Source organism: Alosa sapidissima, chromosome 11 (assembly GCF_018492685.1).
Source record: "Alosa sapidissima isolate fAloSap1 chromosome 11, fAloSap1.pri, whole genome shotgun sequence".
NCBI classification, from domain to species: domain Eukaryota; kingdom Metazoa; phylum Chordata; class Actinopteri; order Clupeiformes; family Clupeidae; genus Alosa; species Alosa sapidissima.
In genome coordinates this window covers 26014117-26035474 of record NC_055967.1, presented here as the reverse complement: position 1 = coordinate 26035474, position 21358 = coordinate 26014117, and the positions used below count along the sequence as shown (strand labels likewise).

Sequence of the window (21358 nt, the reverse complement as noted above, 5' to 3'; positions counted from 1 at the left end):
CTCTTCAAATTGGGCCAGGTGCGGTTGGAATTAAAAGCATTTTTCAGCGAGTAATCTAATTCACGCTGTGTCAGGTACCCGTATGCTCGGAACATCTGTGCGATATAAGGTTTGCATAAAATAATCTTTTCTCAGCTTTCTCTCCCCATTCTCTTGACAAAGATATGTGTTCAGGAAACATAATTTGCAGGAAGCATTTGTATATAATGACATGTATGATGTATCTTGTATGATTAACATTAATCTCTAAAAATGCCTAAGACACATAACCGTAGACATGATGAAATTTGTTTTAGAGCATGTTGTTTTAGAGCATGTTCAGTACAAGGGAAGCATAGTACACTCCAAGAGTAGACATAAAGACTGTCATTCTTTTTCCTGGCATTGTCATTGAAATATCGCATGAATTTGAAAATCTGAATACTAAAGAAGGTACGTGTTGTTCTGATCTGATTTATGTATCACTCACTGCACACACACACACACACACACATACACACACACACACGTACACACACACACACACACACACACACACACACAGTTGTACACACACACACACACACACACACACACACACACACACACACACTGAATGTACTCTGAAACTGATGCATGAAATGTGAGACCGCATCAGCCTATACCAACAGACTAAGACAACAGAGAGAAATTATTTATGAAAGGCTGAAAAGTTATTAAACACATCAGTCGGCAGGCAAGTTATGCCCTGTGAAGCACTCCTATCAAACTTGGATTACTGTAAAAGGGAGGCCAAAGAGCGATGGCTTGCTTGACTAAATCTACAAGAAATCATCCCCTGATAACTGAACAGTCAGTATTTTTCCACCATCTGCATTCTCTGGGGTATGAATGTCACTTTGTGATAATCAGAAATGTCTTGCCAATAATTCCCAGGGCTCTAAACTTTTTGACCTGCTTATTAATTTGTCACTCAAAACAAATGCCATGTAGGTTAGTTCGTGGCCATCGACTGCATGCCAACATCTTGGCAGGACCTGAAATATAAATGCTTGTCATCCCCAGAAAGAGTCAATGGTCAACACAACAGCACGGAAAGTAAACTCATTTTTTCAGTAAATTAATTTTTGTGTTACAGTTTTGACTGTGAACAGTCTTTACCACTTGAGAATTTATCAGATGATAATGCAGAAATCCTGTTCTGATTGCTGAAAACCAAACCCTCTCGTGGTTAGGGAGTGGTCTTGCCCAGCTTCTCATTTAGAATTTGTCTATGGAATCGGATTTGATGAGAGCTGTATGTGGTTTAGTGACTGCAACTGAAACCTTTTGGAACTTATCAAACGTCTGACACCTCTGATGAACCTTTAGTAATTTAAGCCTCTGCCGTAAGTATATCACAACACGCTCAGGCCACTGAAACAATTGCAATCATACCCTCCGTTTCAGAAAATAACACTCAGGACCTCTGTCGTTTTCTCACAAAACACATGGTACTGTTTTGTGTTTATACATATAAAACATTTAAATAGACTTATTCAGATGCTCCCTGTGTGTAATAACTGATCTAAGAGCTGATTTTAAGATGCAAGGCCACTGTAGCAAAGCTACAACTCTGACACATAGCTCTTAATTTTCTGTTTCTCACCTATTCACATAATTTCAGTTTCAAATATTTTGTTCAAATTGTGGTTGTGACAGCACAAAAATCCCTCAAAAGAAGACACTGACCTTCACCTAAACTCTAACAGCAAATTTTCTTAATTTCATGAGAAATCAAGTAGGACCTGGCAAAGACACAGTAAAGATATGTCTGCATCTATACCTGTCAGCATACGTCTGTGGCACTCCCAGCCTAAATGGCATCATGGTTAAATACCTGCGATCTGAGGTAAAATCCTTCTGACGTGGCTGTCAGGGCTGTTACTGGAAGTGTTAAACTCCTAAGCCTGTGCGGGGGACGAAACTGATGTCTCAGCACTGCAGGCTAATCCTTTGGGGAAAGGTTCTTCTGTTTTATTGCTATTCCATTACACATTAGTCTTTGAAAGTCTTCTCCATAATATGCAGTATGCATATGTCTGTTAAGTAAGATTGACAAACTAATTTTCAAATTCACCCCATCTATTTCACTTAAGATGATCATTTTTCTGCAACCAATTCCCACCACATTTGGCCCAAGAACTTTAATAAAAAAATATGGATCTATTTTTCATTTGATTAGATGTTAAGATGTTTTTGCTCCAGCTCGGCTGGTCTGATTCAGCCGGATCATCCACCCAGTTTCACTGCTCACCCGAGTACTCAAATGAAATGCAGTGGAAAGGTGACCCTCATGTCATTGTGATTGAAATCTGGATCAGCGCTGGTTGACCAGACCTTCCATGATAGGGCGCCGCTTAAATCAGAGTTGACGCCGGACAGATGGGTGGTAAAGCTCTAATCCTGGTGCAACAAGGTGCAAAATTCCAACTGTGACCAGCTGTTTCTCTCCAAATACCTGAGGATCACCTCCGTGAGGGTCAGACACAGACCGACTCACCGTGCCTCAAAACACAAAGCTCATATTTTCAACATAGACATTACAACCCAAAATCTTCCACTATTTTTTTTAACTCACTCTCCAAAAGCCAGTCAAAATAGGTATTTGACATCTGAAGATTAAAGGAATATTCTACAACCCCCCTCCCCTCCCCCTGCGACCTAATCTCAATCTGCCTGTAGTAGCTAAACGCTGATGATCACAGAGAATAACAATAACTAAATGGCCTGCCATTACGAGTAATGTAGGGAGGTCAGCAGTTCAGTAGGCACAGGCTTTTCACCAAAGCCAGATTTACTTTACCATTTAGCACTCAAGCAACAACAACATTAACATGACTAGATAATGTGCTGTACTTGTACGGTTAATGACATATGTATTGGGACCACAGAGATAAGGTCAGCATATAGCCCACGCTATAATTTGGTAGAACTACATTTGCAGACTGCATCACCTTCGGTTAACCCCGTGGATGTGCAGACCCATCCTCCCATCACAACTGACCAGGGCAGCTATTACGTAAAATCCTACCCACAGAGCGCTTACAGTTTTTGCCCATTGCTTACACAGTAAAAATTATTGCTTAGACCAAAGCCTCAATACCTAAACTTCTTGTAACATACCTTAAATACAGTGTACAGTAATTTCCTGTGTATTAGCCGCATTGTATATAAACCGCAGGACAGTGTTTTATGCAAGTTAAAAAAACAAAACCATATTAATACCATATGAACTGCTCCGGTATCAACCTCATAGCTGAAGAAATTGTACCGGTATAAGCCATGGCTAATAGTTGGGAAATTATGGTAACCATAGCTTAAACACATTTTCTATACATTATTTGCACATTATTTGCATTCTGCAACACACATTGTGAAACACTACACAAGTTTCTTACATTAGACACTTTGTTAAAAAATTAAATCTCCTGTTATCATTGAACCCTTCCATTCAAAATCCAAAACACATCTGGTAATACCCTCACACATACCTGAAAACACTTACAGTACAGAGAAAACTGAACACCAATCAGTCTGAGACTTAGCTCTACAAATAGACCATTGTGCACCTGTTCAATTGTCTACTTTTAAGTACCCGTGTACAGTTTTGTATTACTCCACATTTCTAAAACCTATTGAATAATTATTTTCAGTGTGCCAATGAAAAGACCCTGAGGTGGGGTCAGGTCTTGTGTTTTGCTCGCAAAAACTATAACAATGGTGCTGGACTTTACAAAAGCATCTCAGGGAATGTTCTGAAGCTATTAAGAGGTGTATGGCATGGTTCTTCTAAGGAGCCCATATTAAATTCAGACCTGACTTGTACTTTGTGATGGGTGGACTGTTCACTTTCAGTCTACACTGAATGCATTGAGTGCCAAATTGCTAAAGCCTGAGTGGTTGCAGATGTTAAAGCTAACTTGTCCTAATGCGCTCCTGAGGTAGCATTTCAGCACAGATTAGCTTAATCATTTCTGTCAAAATACTTGATTAGATCTTGCATCTGCTCCACACTAAATGCCATCGTCTCATTCGTGAGTGGGATGAATGGGCGGAACGGCCGGCCGGATGGTCCAGCGTTCCCTGCTGAGCTTTGGAGACGACCAATGGCACGCTCTCCCCAGGCCTCTCAACAACACGCTTGTACAGTATGTTTCGCACATATGAGGGCCCAGTCCAGTCCGAGACGCAGAAGCCAGAGTGGCGAAAGCCCCCACTGAGCTTACTCCTCACAGCAGTGGAGTGTCCTTCCAGCAGCTGTTCTACGCGGTGCGTGTCCCACAGGCGTCACCCCCGCCTCCACCCTCCCGAGCCACTGACCTTCAGACTTCCTCTAAGCCACGTGCTGTTTAACGGGTGAAAATGAAAACTACACACCATGAAGAAAATGTATAATGGAAAAATAATAATTGATTCAGGGGTGACTTTCCTTTCTTTATGTTTTAGTAACCTTAAGTGATCATTTGATCCTTGGTCTTGTATACAGTACAGTACAGTAGTTTTGCAATGAGGAGGATTCTGGTTCTTAGATGATTCTGTGATTTTCAGAGTCATGTTTAACCATGCAAAGGCAAGGGGAAATAACAGTCCCAGATTTTATTGAGAATGCAGTAAGCTGTCAGGATGTTTGCCTGGCAAAATTCTGATTTAAAATCCCTTGATCAATAAAACATTCATTTGAAAGAAGGCTACAATAATATGAAGGATGCATTCATGTAATGTAAAAGCATTGTTGGCTGCTGACTGTGCAAGTGGTGGGAAAAATATCTTATTTGAATGTTATGAAGAAATACCATATGTATGCCAGAATCACCCCCAATATCATTCAACAAAGAATGTGTCTAAGAGGTTTTTTAAATATGTCTATTCTCAAGCTATTTCAGTCGGCATAGATTATAAATGTAGTCTGAGATATGTCATGTTTTTTTGTGAACCTTTGTTCAGTCATTGCCTCTAACCACCTCGTCAAGATCTCACTGCAACAACTACTTCATTGCTCACTCACTCACTCACTCACTGAGGAAGCTGAGGTGTGCTACGGCGCACAGAGCATAATCTTTTACCTATTGTTGCAGAGTAGTGTACAGCAAACAGACACTTTGTGAAGCTGCAGGGGTTGTGACTGCCATTATATACACAATGGCATTCACTCAATGCCTGTTACATAGAGTGCATCTTGATGTGTAAATATCCCTCAACTATACAATACATCCATTTGCTGTTTAACAACTGTAAATATTCAACAGAGTATCTATCGGTACTCTTGTAGAATTTCTTTCATATTTTGCCATTGGTTATGATCTTATCTGATTTGTATAGTCTTTGAAGTGAAAGTAAATTGTGTGAATATTGTAAGCCTGTGTGTATATACTGCATATTTGTGTGCATATATAATTAACACAAAATCAAAACAATGAATCTACTGGCATTGACAAAACAGTGGATCTATAGCTTCAATTAAATGTCCTATGGTAATAAAATCTAGGGCCAGGGGCCACTCTTCACGGTAAACATATTCTGTTTACTAAACGGCATTTGTGTGATTACCCAGAATCAAAGAGGCAGGCTCCGTCCAGCATTGTGAATGAGTAGAAAAGATTGATATTTTCCCATGTTTCAAATACTATCACTATTTCACACTGCATACCCTAAATCCTTATTTGCCTGAAGGAACCCATGACAGGTACATAGAGTATCTATCCTTACACTCCAGAATATTTTATTTTCTAGCCTGATCACATGGTCTGATAATTTCATCCATAATACAAACCTTCTTGCCGAAGATGTGAACCAAAATAAAATGGCCTAGAACTTCTCTTTTCTACACATTGTGCAGTACGGCAGACCTTTTCAGTGAAAGTTAGTTGGTCTGCCCTGTAATTTCATGTGGACTGTTTTATGTTGTATTGGCCCCATGTGGAACAGGATGAGGAGGAGGAAGAGAAGCATGTGGGGGATGATGGTGTTGGGGAGTTACATGTGTTTTTCTCAGCCACTGCTGTGGCTAACTCCCCACTTAATGAAATGAGCGGTGTACCTACTAAAGCTACACTGTGAAAAATGTATATTCCTAGATGCAGTATTAAGTGTTAAAGAGGTGTTAAAGGAATGCCAGTCCGGAGCTGAACTATAACTCGCCTCACCAATATGGTTTCTGTGAATACATGAATAAAGACATTTGGTGACGGTGGTGACTCACTGGGCTGCGAACGGGACGCCGGCCATAGCTTCTCCCTCCCTGACACACTAGCACACACCGTCAGACAGACGCTTTGATGTACGCACGTTACACAATGCGCCATTCTCACACTGTGATGCAGGGAAAAAAGAGCCCCCTCTAACGATGAATAATTAAGCCGTTGCCTATTATGCACATGGGCATGCGTGCGGTGCATGGTTTTGCAGAGCGATATTGACTTAATAACAGCTGGCATTTAAAGACTTCCTCCCACTGCAGAGAATGCCTCAGTGTTTTTGCTGGGGCCCAGAGGTCCGTACAGAGACATTTTAAGAAAATGAACGGTAATTGGAGCTCACTGAAAGCCAAGTGAACCTTCACTAAAGGAGGAAGTGAACCTCAAAGCTCAGCACAACCCGATGCCTACTCGCTACTATCGCTGCGGCGCAAACCGGAAGCCACCGAGGGACACTCGGGACAGAAGACAAGCCGAGGACGCCGGCCCAGAGTCCTGTTAGACTTGGCCACATGGCCACTTCTATTAGCCAGAAACGGCTGGGTTTACTTTCCAGCATCCTACTTCATATGCTAAAACTGACACGCTCCATTAACCAACCCCTCCATCAAAAACAGGAAGGCAGCTCGGAGAAAAAAAAGTGAAATGCCACTGCCTGACCGATTACCGTCCTCATACTGGCTTTCATTCATTAACACAATGACACACACATTTCAATGCTTTGCTTTGTTAACTGTTATTTCTAAGCAGCATCAAAATAAAGGGTTGGTTGCAATCAATGCATGACCAGTTACACATGGCCGGACAGACGAGTCCATTAACAGAAAGATGTACATATAATCACCATGGCAACAGCACTGTTTACTCATTTAAAATGTATCCTATCCAATGCAACGGCTTCGAAACTATTTCACATGAATGCTTTCTAAAAATAAGAGTTGAATTCTAATGACTGCTTGTAAAACAACACATGCTGAGACTGCATCACAGTGCTGATAAAAAAGAAAAACTATAATTCCCCTACAACTTCCCCAACAATTCAAGCTGAATGAGACCCTAAGTCAAAGCCACAAGACTAACAGTGCATTATGAAGCTACAACATGGCCTCCCTGCCTACACAGTATTACAAATCTTATAATGGGTTTTTTAAAGGCTTTTAACATCAGGTTGTTGTATTTTGAATATGGCAAATGTTGCTGGATTCTCTATGGGTAAGAAGGCTGTTTGAAATTCAGAATGTTTCTGACAGTGAGTCAGTGGTAATGGTGTAACTACAATGAATCATCTGTTGATAAAGGCCTCAAAGCATGGGAATAGGGCTGAATGTGCGTCACTAATTATCAATGGCTTACTGCACTTTGATGAGTTAGGCTACATGCTTTCATGTCTTAAACTCCTTCAGGTGAATCTGCATGTCATAAAGAACATCTAAAATGGTCTAACATTTGTTAAGTAGTTTGTCTTGCTGGCTATTAGCATTGAACCCCTGAAATACTCATACCATTGAAATGACTAAGCATAATTTCCATTGAAATCACGGGCACCATCTTTCCAAGGCTACATGTATACGTTGGATGTGCTGATTACAGTTTGAGCTTAGGTCTTAAGTTTGTGATTCTTTGCACTCCTCTCATCTTTTTTCTTTTTTTCTTCTTACAAACACGGCAAAGCTGCAGCAGCTCTATCTCTGTGATAGGATGGCCTAATCCATGTCCTCTGAGAGATCTCAGGCGAAGATGGGGTCTTAATTAGTCAGATGAAAAGACCTCTGAATGGGGTTATTGATACAGCCGGGAACTGAGCACTAAGCAAAATTGAAACACTGCTATTGGGGAGAGACAGAGCGAGAGAGAGAAAGAGAGAGAGAGAGAGAGATGCCTCTGAGGTCCAGAAAAAGCAGGTCAGTCATGACTATCTTTTCAGCCAAGGTCCTTCTTGATCTTTTCACCTGTGTGAAATACTAAGAGGCTTATGAAAGACAGCTGACCCTTGTATTTTTAATAGAAGATTATGAACAGTAGGAAAACAACAACAATTTTCAGAGTGTTGAACACAATGCACGAGGGAATTCTGGGTAATTAAAGACTAAATGACTTGACTAAGCTGTCCTCACGTCCCCACTTTCTTGTCTCCATGGCACTATTGTGGAAGCTCAGGTCAGAGAGATGGCAAGAGGCTAGTTTGCACGCTGGCAGTGTCTTGTCTTTTAATCCCTGCTGTTCTTCAAGAGACCGAGTTTCACCATTGACAAGGGAAATCTATTTCACACGTTTCATGTGTATCAGTGACAAGGTGACCCTGCACGGCTATACACATGGCTGAGGCTCTGATATGGCAAATCCCCTTGTAGCCCTTATGAGATGCAAGGCACAACACACATGGAGAATCATAATGTGTAAAAGCAGATACCAGTCAGGCAATATGTATTCATGCCCATGAACACACAAACACACATACAGACACAAACACACACACACACACACACACACACACACACACACACACACACACACACACACACACACACACACACACACACACACACACACACAAGATAACAGTCAAGAAAACATTATGAAAACTACATATTGAAAGTACATGCCTTTCACTTTTGTAAAAGGTATTGCTAGGGCTGACTGCATTCCACATTCAATAACTGCAGAAAATGCTCACATAGCTTTAAAGATGTGCTTTCCAAAGTGTTCCAGTTCAAAAGCATTGAAGCAGCATTTATTTGCAACACTTACAAAAAAAAACAGTTTCTGAGCAGAAATGGTTCTTAGTAGCTGGGTAGCCTGCCTGAAGCAAAGGTTCCCAACCTGCCTATTCCTGTGAGTTATGGGTGTTTGGAGCAGCAAAGGTGAGAGGCAGTGACTTGCTGCTTTCCTTATCGATGGTTTGCTACTTATTAAAGACATATCTAGAGACAGCCCAGAGTAATGCACATGAGCAGAATTATTTATTTGATATTAGCATATCTGCCAAGGGCTCAGGCCAGGGGAAATTGTATTAGGGAAGATTAATTCTCAGGCTCCTTTCTTAGGCATAGCACAAGCTTCACCAACTTACCAAGCTCATTACGTGTCATCTTAAGCAAAAAACTGTAATGTATAAAAATGGGAAGCACATTACAGTTCGATATGAGACTTGCCAGCCAGGAAAAAAATAATTTATTCACGTCTGATAGTCTGCTAATGTTTCACTCGGTGCTTGTGACTTCTCTCCTTCTTCCGGAGGCCCGATAAGGTTCACCTGCTGGATGGTTAATGAGGCAGGATGAATATGACAGCTCTGTTCTCACCCTAACCCCTGCTCTGAAAACCTGTACGGAAACCTCGCCAGGCAAGGCTGGCCCATCTTGACAGACACCTTTGCACTTCTGTTGTTCACACAGAGCCTCAGAGGAAGACGAGGTCAAATGGCATTTCATTTCCTGGGCTTTGATCACCTCCTCTTTCATCACAACATCACTACCCTTCTCATGCTGCGGATTAACCCGTTTCAATTGACCAATTTGAAACGATAGCCAACATTGTTGCAGAGGTTTTGCAGCCTTCAGGCTTTATCTTGATTTATTTTAGACAGTACTGTAAACTAGCTTAAACATATATGACTCACCAACTTCCAATAATCTGATCATTGAAAGAAGCTTGAATTATTCACTTTACGGTAATTCACTTGATGACTAATTTCTGCAGTGCATTATGATGACAATGAATATGTAGTCTAGCATTTTCTATTACTACTTTCAGAGTAACCATATCCAGCATTTTAACCTCTAACCATCTATGCTGAATCTGACCCTTGTTCTGCAAATCTGCATTTAAACTGTATTTATTTTAAATTAAATGTTCTCTCATATGAATTCCTCTCACATACACATCAACTTGTAGCTGGCTTTTTTCACTGATTAAGAAGATCTTCTAGGAAAGATTTTCCTGAAGGGCAATCACCAAACTGTGGGGAGTCTTTATGATGACAATGAAAGGAAAGTGTGGTCATTTCAAATATTACATTTGGAATGACTATGCTGGGAAAAAGAAGAAAACATTGGAACATTTTTGGATACATTTTTTTTTTACCAAATTGCATGGATAAAATCAACAACCTGACAACCAGACAACCTGAGCAACATATCATATCAGCCTGTCTCCAGAGACAAATATAATTGCTCCATGGTCAACTGAGCATGGTTGATTTGTGGATATTCAGGCAGCCCCTTTAAATCTAACGTTATCCGTTTTCTCTATGAACAAATCCATTCACTGTCAATAAATGTTTTGTCCAGCTTCCACTACTGATAGCTTTAACCCAATCAAAATCCAATGGCAAGTCTCCAGAGCACAATGGACGCGGTGAGAATTCATGAGTTTGCCATTAACAATGAACCATTCAGCCTTCTGGTATCGGGTCAGTCTGTGTTACAAATTCCTCTCAGAAAAACACACCCAGGTAAACATTCATTTCCAGTTATTCCACTGCTGGTCAGGGACAACCTGAATGGATTATTCCCCTCCTACACCTTGTGTGTCAGCTTGCCCTCATCTACAATTGTGTACATGTCAACCAATGCAACACGTGACTCATTCTCCAATCTTCCATGTTGTCAGCTCTTTGCAGAGCTTTTGAGGGCTTTTTCTTATGCTGGGCAACAGGGCTGATGCTAACATAGTTACCATGCACAATGGTTCTGAACCTCTGAGGATTACTGATGCTATCGTAGCTAGCGCGCGCAATGGTTCTAAGCCTCTGAGGATTACTGTTGCTAACGTGGCTAGCGCACACAATGGTTCTGAAACTCAGGATTACTGATGCTAACGTAGTTAGCGGGCACAATGGTTCTGTCTGTGCCTGTGCACAACTACTTAGGCATACTAGGACACCTAACGATTTGCCTGCGTTGAAACACTTGATGGCCAAGCTGATCAACTGGCAGTTAATGTATGCAGTTCACAGTGACAGTCTGTGTATAAAAACATTTAAATTAAGACAATTAAGTGCTTGTTGTTACCGCTCCGTATGTGCAGAACGGATCAGGCAGGCGGTAGGCCAACAACGGGTCGGGTCCCGACAGGTTCTGAATCTCTGAGGATTACTGATCTGATGAGATATGGTACCATCAGTCGAGGCTCAGCTAATCTCAGCGCAGCTCGATATTCGCCCTTTCCACTGTCATCTGACTCCCAAGGACTGACCGTGATGCATTGATGCGTCTGGGAGTGAGAGCATCATCACTGGTCAACGCTCCCCTCTCCAATAACTAAGTGGGTATTGGACTCTTTCTTAGATACCGTGCCATTAGCCTCCACTGGATATATGACACCTCACTTCCTTATTTGCTCCCTCTCAGTAGACTTTGTAAGCTAGCAATGTGTATGTTTGCATGTATGTGTGTGTGTGTGTGTGTGTGTGTGTGTGTGTGTGTGTGTGTGTGTGTGTTTGTGTGTGCGTGTGTGTGTTTGTGTGAGTGAGTGTGACTTTACATTTCTCATGTTTCTTTGAAATTGACAGAACAGAGGTAGCTCAGATGTGCTTCTATTTTTGCACCTGGTAACTGGGTATAACTGGCTACTTACACATCCCTGTGTCACAGCAGCAATTATTGAATAGCACTGACATAGGGGATCCTAGGGAAAAAAATAAAGATGCAGGAAAGGATACCATCTGAACACATAGCACAGTGGTTGACAGTGTTAGGCAAACTACACGTTTTATAATAAAAAAAAATATATAAAAATAAATACATTTTTAAAAAAAAAAGTCAGTCTAACAGGTTTAGTGTGAGTATGTATGTGTGAGAAGATCTAGAAGAAGTCAGCTTGATGTGCAGTAATAAAAGACCGTAATATTCTCTTCTGGGGCTATTTAAAACAGGCACTGGGAAAGAATTAAAAGCCTAGTGTATTGTTCCGTAAAAGGCCACATTTTGGCCATCTATGAATGCTTGGGATGTTGCTGTTAACAAACAGATTAAAAGCAAGCACGCTGGACAGCTGAAAGGATGAGAAAAAAGCGGCTTCCAGAGCATTAAAATATTATAATTATCTGACAGGCTGTAATTCAAGTATCAGGAAAAGACCCCTCCGCATGCATAGGAGGCAAGAAAAACAGAGAGTGTGTCTATCCTTAATGCACTCTGAAATGATTAGCTGACATTAATGGCTTTTCTTAATGGGCAACAACACAATGTCTTCCATAAAGCTTTATGGAACCATTTAGATGTTCTCACTTGGTGCTGGCATTAAGGACAGGTGAAACAACCACGCATTAGAAAATAACACAGCTTAAGGAAGTGGCATACTCCTCCGTGCACATAAATGCGCATTAAAGACGAGCGCCATTGACGCGCGGTCACATATGTTGGGGGGCACACAACACGACACCCCACCACGCATGGCATGTTGATGATGCAATTCTCATCACGTGCTCTCGTCACGTCGTTATCTGCTGTAAATCATTACAGGTTTAAAACAATGGCAACAACGTCATACTTGACATCAGCAGCTCAATAATGTACAAATATTTAGCCTGGCCATTGTTTCATCTGTCACTCAGGAGTGAACTGTGAGGACCTGAAGTGGCCATTCAGCGGGGTAATCACCACAGCGAAGGTCTCTCAGTGACAGCAGTCACGGAGGCCATCATAACGGGGGTAAATGGACACATTAATGGCCCTCTGAGCTCACTCCACTACGGCATCTACAGTAGATGCTTTCTCCGTGGGCTTTTGTTTTAGACCACAGCAAATGAAGGCTCTAATCTACTCTGCTGACAGAATCTGGCCATCATATGCATCAACAACAGCCCAATTGTGCCATCTTCTTCAGCAATAACAGCATCCTCTGCAATGAGAGTGCCTTCCACTGGAGTAGGCCTACCACAGGGAATCCAAATATGGGCCATCTGATTTCTATTTCCGTTTATTTACCATATTCGCACAAATCAAATGTTGGATAATATAATGAATATTGATGCTTTCACTGTGATATATTTACTGCTGGGGCCATATCAATATGGCCACCACAGACAAATAAACAAATCCAATTAGGGGCCTGCATTTGCAGGACACTGCTTACCTCAGCTATACTTCCCCCTCCAGATGCTGACAGGCTCGCCTAGCACCAGATTCTGCCTTATAAGCCCCTGCTGGGCTGTTATCCACCCCCACCTAATGTGATTTGCAGCCCCCCTGATCAGTCGCTGACATGCATGTCAATCATCACATCTACCAAATGATGGGTGTGTCCTTTTAATTCATCATAGCAACAGGAGCAGAGGCAGTGGCATTGATTCACCCACAACCGTGGAATACTGATTTGGCTTCCTGGATGAGCAAGAGACACTTTGTAAGCATAATCACACCATTCAAAGCCTCGAACCCTGACCCTCCCAGTGACCGGGTGCTTTGCAAGGCTGCTTTGAAAATGGGGCTGGTGGAGAGAGGAGGGAAAAAAGAAGGGGGAAAACAGAAACCCAAACTAAAAGACGACCTTGTTTTCAAAACACAGTAAGGTCTATTTTGCCATCTAATCTGTTAAAAGCGGCTTATAAATGGTAGTTTTAAGAAGCGCTGTCTGACTTGAGAACGCCACAAATGGAGATTAGTAGCTCCATGTTTTAACCACTGAGAGAATAGAGTATAAAGAAAGGACCTTCTGGAAATAGCATTGCCGAGGACATCATCTTGCTCCAGTGCCTGCTGCCTACTGCCCTTTTACGGGCCATGTTGTTTCTCAGGCCTTGGGCAGTCTGGGTGCATACTCAAGCTTTGTAAATGTTTTTAAAAGGTGATATAGCTCTTCTGGGTATGGTACCATGACCAAACCACATGCAAAGATTAATCCTGTGTGTGTGTGTGTGTGTGTGTGTGTGTGTGTGTGTGTGTGTGTACGAATGTCACAGTTCTTCAAGTGATTGCCCATTGTCCATCTGATTTCTTTAGGCCAGTATGTCTGGTTGCCATGTATACTGCCTGTCCCCAACATCTCGTGACATTTCCCTGGGATGCAATCAGTAGACCCATCTTAATGACCATTTTAAGGTTGAACACAATCACAAATTTACAGCAAGTAGTGGATTATGAATGTACTAAATGCCACTAGGACAAAAATTATGTTGCTCATATGTGATTATGGGGTAGATGAGGGAGGGGTGAGTGTGTGTCTGTATATTTTTGTGTGAGTGCACGCATGTATGTCAATCTCCATGCCTGTGTGTATTTGTATGATCTTGGAATGACCACAGAATAGGTAGGCATTTCATTTTGACATTTCAGTTTGGTATCAATTTGATTCAGCTTTACTAAAAAGAGTGAATGTTGCCTTTTTCTCTGGGGCTGTGCAATTTATTTTAAGATAAGGTGAATGCCATTGTTTGTTTCACCAACCAACCTAAACTCCATCTCTAAATTAACAGCACAATGGTCTGTAACAATTTTTCTCACTAAACAAAAAAACACCCTTTTGGACTGACATGCCTGAAAATGGTTAATTTTACCTCTACTGCAACATATCTATGTTGAGGTATCATATTGACATCCCTTTGGTTTCCTTTCTACACACAGAAGTAAACAAAAAACATCTTTACAGTAGCTTAATCTTGAGTGAGTGGCAAGAGAGACATAGAGGAATAAACAGCAGTCCCAGAGAAGCAAACCCGGAGACAAACAATCCACATCAATCTGGGTGCTCAGGTTTCACTGTGAGAGAGCCACACAGCTCACAGCTGGAGCCCAGCATACCGCCAAGAAACACGACATTCTCCAAATTATACCACAGCCAGCCAGAGACGCGTACCACTGCACATGTCCATGTTGAAAATGTCTCCCTGTGTGGATGGATTTGCTACGATTCAAGCAGGGCCACCAAGGACAAAACTACAAAACCGTGGGAGTACAGTGAGCTTCCAAATGAACTGAGAGAAGAACAATAACAAGAACTAAGTAATAGCACGCTCCTCCTGACAGCACATTAGCCCAGGGATCTGGTGAAACAGCTGAATTAATATCTAACTGGCATTGCACAATAACAGCAGGCCTTTAAGCAGCCTTTCAAAAAGGAAAACAAGACCAAAAAAAAAAAACATGCTATGTCATCACGGAATTTTAAATGAAGACCTTACACATTAGGGAGTTGTCAGGAGAGCGAGAGGTGTTAACTCTACCCCACCACACCACAGCATGAACCTGTAGGACACAAAACCAACCTCTGCTCCATCATTGCTTGGTTTCAGGGGAGCCAGGCCCATCTAAGATTGGTGAGCACCACTGGGATAATGGCGTGTAGCACTGGGATGAGAATGCATGAAGTACACCTTCCAAATGTCAAAACCTTTGACAAAAGAAATACTCCAAAATACTCTACAACACAAACATTGCTATTTAAGACAATAGGTTATGTACCTTTGACATAATTGCACCAACAAAAAGCACCACAACTAATAAATCACCAATACAAGTATTCAGCTGTTAACATGTATAAGTAATAGAACATGGGAATGGCCATGGGAATGACCATAATTAACTGAAAGTATAGATGAACAAATTCAAAATATTGTGGCTGGATAACCTAAATGAGCTATTCCCGATGCCACTTAAATAAATGCACAGATGTGCAAAGCCATAGCAAGGTCACTAAAGATAAAGATATTATATAAAGTCTAATACATTTAACAAAGCAATAATGTTAAAAATATGTGGCCAGGACATTGCAGTGTTTTAATGGTTAAGAATAGAATAATTAAAGCATTTTGCATAAAGGCTGGCGATTTCTTTACTCTGACAGATGGGAACATGCAAGCGCGTACACACACACACACACACACACACACACACACACACACACACACACACACACACTCTCTCTCTCTCTCTCTCTCTCTCTCTCTCTCTTTCTCTCTCTCTCACACACACACACACACACAGACACACAAGCCAAGCAAGAATATCAGAGAAAACAGCAAACAACTGCCACACCCTGTCAGGTCTGTATGTGAAATGAAATATTTAAGCTTTCATTACAGTATTTTAAGTTACAAAAATGTTGGCTTGAGACAGTAAGTAGGTAGGCTTTTATAAAGTGTAGCCAGCATTACTGATCACATAAGAACAAAATGCTTAGCTATTCACATGAGCATAGATAAAAAATGTAAAAATCTGTTCATTGCATACACATAAAGAATATGCCAGCTATGTTATTACTGATAGGTCCTGCACTACTTTAGATTGGACAGTATTGAATTATTCGGCTCTTAAATGTGCTGCTAGATGTGAGAGGGGGGGGGGGGGGTCATCAAACATCACCAAACAATAACAGTCTATTATACATCCCTCTCAATAATCAAAGTGTTTGCAATATAAGAAAGAGAAGCTGGTGTATAGGGAAAGAAGTCACGACCATAAGAACTGGGCGTTAATAGCTCTCAGAACATGCACAGCAATATTTCATTTCTGATTTAAGCACATAGGAGCGCGCGCGCACACGCGAACACACACACACAAACACGCACACAAACACACACACATTGTTAGATTTACATTTGTTCATTTGACTATACAATTCTTAGGTTCACTCCTCTGAAATAAAAAGGGTATATTCGTCATCCGGTTCGACATTGTAGCCTACCTGAAGAGGACGCACGGACTCACATAAATGTGAAAGCACCACTCTTCCACAGCGGGCTGCCAATAATTCCTTCACTTAGTAACTTGAGGTATCCAGCCAAACAAGGTAAAAAAGATTGCATCCTATGTTGTTTTTTTATTCCAAAAACGTTGTGTTAGGCTACGCAATAGGCGCGGTGAAAATCTACGATGCAAACTGCCTTTGCGCCAATATGCTGTAGCCTGTCAAAACACTCTAGAATTTATCTTTACGGTGCAGCGTCTCCATTTCAAGAAAACAGTATTTGAATTCATGCTACAGCAATGTATGTGAACCACACCTTGGCTTACTTTAGGCTACTGCAAAGCTCCGTTGGCTTAATGTTTATAGAAAGCCGATAATGACTGGTGCTAGTCTACCTGCCGCAGTCGAGCGTGTGGTATTACGACTCACCTACTGAGCCTTGCAAGCATCCTCACTCATCTCCTCAAACAGCGAGTCCCACCGCAAAAGACGAACTGACAGTCACTATCTCAAGTCCATTGCATCTGGTCAGCAATTAAAGAATTCATTTGGTTTCTGTCAGATCCCCGATTGTTTTGTATTCAACGAATAGTCCAGTGGATCTGCAAAGTCATTCTAAGGTATTTGAGTCTGTTCCTGCGATCAGGATCCTGTCCTTCTAAGGGAGAGTTCTCCAGCGTCTGATAGTGCTAGTCATCAAAAGAGGGTGGGTGTGCGAAGACAGAAAGACAGTGTCTCCTACACATTAGCCTCAAAGATGACCGTTCGTTCAGCTTCAGTCTAATCTGTACAGCTCGAAAGAATTCTCTGTGGCTGTATTGCATCGACGGGAGGGTGGGAGGAGGTGAGAATTAGAACTGTAATGTGTTGTAGCCCTCAAAGTAGTCCTACATCAAGTGGTCATAAAGGGTGTATACAGGCAACCGGAAAAACTCTCAAATATTACTATAATATAATATAATATAATATAATATAATATAATTTAGGTCGTAGTAGAATTTTTTTTCACATGTGATTAATCACATCTCAATTGACTACACTGTTATTTTCTTCTGCCTGTAGCCTATGTTTGTGAGATTTGAGAGCCTGGAAATTGAAGCTTCTTGAAAAGAGAGTTGGTGCCCATGTTTGGCTGATTTAATCACGACTCAAAGCCTCGTCTGTGAAACAATATTATAGCCATTTCGTTCACAATCACATGGTTTTCAAATAAAAATGTATTTTTGATCCTTAATGTATTTTGGTACTGTGCTGTTGTAGAGGGAAGACCAGTATAGCCATGTTCCCTTTAGTAAGGTCCTGATGTAGTAGTACCCATACTTGAGGGGTTGGGGGCGCTGTGGGCTTCACACAGACAAGATCCTCTCACTCAAGTCATGAATACAGACATTCAGCCTGGGAGTAAAATAGCGTTCTTTTTTCCATCTAAGAGAGCACTCAGCATGAGAATCACAGTAACTAACTGGCCATCTGGAAATAAATTAAAAACAATGTCAACAAACACTTATGTGAATGCAAAAATGTATACTGTACATGGATATTCCTCTAAAGTAGACATGCCTCCCCAAAAGGCAGTGAAGCATCAAGAAAGATACATGTGAATTTCATTATCATCGGCTCACGCTTGGGTAGGACAGCACTGGGTTTAAAGGAAGAGTTCCCTTCTCAAAGGGTATTTGCTTGAACCTGAGTGTTAAAGCCCACTAAGTGGGAAATATGACTGCAAACACAGACTGTGCTTAATAGCACAGTCAGGCCAACAGCTCTCTTACAGCCTCAGCACTCTAAAAAACACTGAGCAGGAGCAAAGCGGGACATTTTGTGCTCTGACAGGCTATCAAGGAATGCTTTTACAGGCACGATTATGTTATTATACTACTACTGATTTGCAGCCATGTCCCAGTGTGTTTTTGTCACTTTTAATGCCATTATAAGAAAGAAAATGGTCTTCAGTAATCAAACACATTATGACTGTTAGAAGAGAGGGGGCTTATGATGAGAAGGCGCTGTACTGTATGGATCTGAGGGGCTTTCAAACCCCAAGATACAAAGAGAAATACAGATGTTTGGAACTTAATCCAACAACCTCCATCCCTAAATCACAAAGTCATTTTGTATGTATTTCACTGAAAACAAATAACAGCCCAATATGTGCAGTATTTAGCCTGTAGCCACATATTTGTTTAATTGACCAGATGGGAAAATAACAGATAGTCCAATAATTACATTTACATTTATTGGCAGCCATGTTTTAGTAATTTCTTCATAAGCAAATTGGCCATGAATCTTAACTACTTCCGGGTCATGTCATATCACGTGTGTGCTCTGTTCTGTCATTTAATGTAGTTGTCATTTAGTGTCCAAACAACATCATCACTTAGATCACCAAACTTTTCCACGACAAGGCCCCCCAAATACCACTAGGTTCTGGCCAAGGACCCCCTTGATGTGTTATTAAACCCATCGACAATACTACGGCAAATGTAAAATACATTAAGCTAATCCTAATAATTATTTTAGCAACAAGCACTTCGCGATGGAGCATACAGTGTATACAAAATTGCATTTGGGGCTTTCTGCTATATGAGAGTTATCACTCTACTATTATTCCCAGTCATTATCATGGAAAATATAATGTACAGATATTTGACAAATTATTATAATGGCATTGTATAACAACCCTCATAGTAATAGGTATATTTTAAATTCTTCAAATGTATTTGCTGCTTTTCTTTTTCCTTCCAACTTGCTGGGGCCCCCCTGACACCCCCTCGCGGCCCCCACTTTGAAAACCACTGACTTAGATCATATCTGATAACCAAATTATGTCTACTGAAATTTATTCCAACCATACTAGTTGGCAATACATAGTATTGTTTTCTTTGTTGGACATCCTCTGCCTTCAGCTTACTGATCTGTGAAAAAGGTCATGGTGACCATTACAATTTACAGTAGTGGAGGGTTGCAATAATGACACTAGTCTTGTATCCAAGGGCTCCTATAAGGTTCCTGAGGAAGCTAAGAAACAAGGGGCTGTGTGTGTGTGTGTGTGTTTGTGTGTGTGTGTGTGTGTGTGTGTGTGTGTGTGTATGCTGGTGGCCTGGGAAGCAGAGGCTCTTTTTATGTTTTTTTCCCTTGGCATGGTACAATTCATTGCCCTGCTGTGGCTGTCAGCATATTGCCAAGACAATAGCGTCCTGACACTTCTGCCTCCTGTAAAAGATGTTGCTGGCTGGATTGTGCTACAGCACTCATCTAATCTCGCCCAAATCAAATCTCATTCCTTCATTTTCCAAACGGGGGCTCAGTTGGTGAGCACACCCCCATTAACCAGTGGGGAGTAATCTCTGTTTCAGAGGGAAACAAGGTAATAAACTAAATAAAATCCTCAAGGGCACAGAAATTATATGGTCTTTATAGAGGCTGTTGCCACTGTAGATTATGGTCAGCGGAATTTGAATTTACAGTCCTGATGCAATTTGCACTGTGGCTGCTTTGTACACACAGGCATGTATATTCGAGGTAAACTGATAAATCGAAGCTATTTGAATTTAAAGTCTCTGGACATTCTTTCCTTAAATCTTTAGCTTGTCTGGCTGAATTTTTGAAGGTGGTAGATCTACCACACATGAACCCCCCTGGTATGTGGCAGAATGAAACATGTCTACATGTGCAAATATTCATGAAGCGCTGAGCCTGCTTGGGTTGTGTTTACATGCACTGCACTGACATGCTTAGAGAGTCCTTTTAAATCTTATTTCTCCAAGACTTTAGATTGCCAAAAGGTATACATGTAAGAGGAGAGAACATCTGTCAAACGTATTGAAATGTGACTATAAAAATCTGAATTTTCATGGATTACTAAAATGTAAGCTGGGTGTGTTCCCCCTTTTCAGATATCACAATTCACAGATAAACCTTTAAGAAGCCCTTAGCTAGCACCAATGGAGTCTGTATTTTTTGAGCATGCTAACTTGCAGAAATGTATAGACCATCTGGTCTGGCTAATATTGGATGCATCATGACATTTTGTTAATGCCATGGCATTGCAGATTATTATGGGACATAAACCTTCATGGTGAAATATTTAACCCTGTCATTGATATCATACCATCAAACCATATCACCGACAACAGATATTTTGTCTAAATTCCACCATTCAATCAAACAATAATGGAAATATGTATTTGTTAGTTATTTGTCAAAAGCACTCAAACTCCATAACATGCAGACATGAGAAACAATCCAAGGTTTTTCATGCAAAAATGAGAAACAATCCAAGATTTATTATCTTTCTAGGCATATATCAGTTGTTGGTATGCAGCATATTGTGTGCTCCAGTGGCATTCTTACGTGGTGGACATAATTAGCCGTCTTTATGCATGTCCAGCCTTGGATTGACCAGAGATAAAGGAGGTGAAGAAGACATGGAACCCTGTCAGCTAGCATGCGGCCGTCTCCTCGGTGATGGCCTTATCAGCATCTATTTAAATCGCAGACAGTTCAAGCAGGCCAAA

The 21358-nt window shown here is 41.1% G+C and overlaps 1 protein-coding gene across 3 annotated transcripts in view; it reads right to left on the bottom strand.

The window, feature by feature from the left end:
- The window catches only part of lingo1a (leucine rich repeat and Ig domain containing 1a), a 74707-nt gene that overhangs the window by 4398 nt on the left and 48951 nt on the right, over positions 1-21358 (bottom strand). Inside the window, exon 1 of one of the 3 annotated variants that reach the window (XM_042111185.1) lies at positions 16839-17666. The exons of 1 other annotated variant lie outside the window; for it this stretch is intronic. The gene's annotated coding sequence lies outside the window, so the exon portion shown is untranslated. Of the gene's footprint in view, positions 1-16838; positions 17667-21358 lie in introns of those variants that run through there. One more of the 3 variants, XM_042111186.1, reaches the window with a different exon arrangement.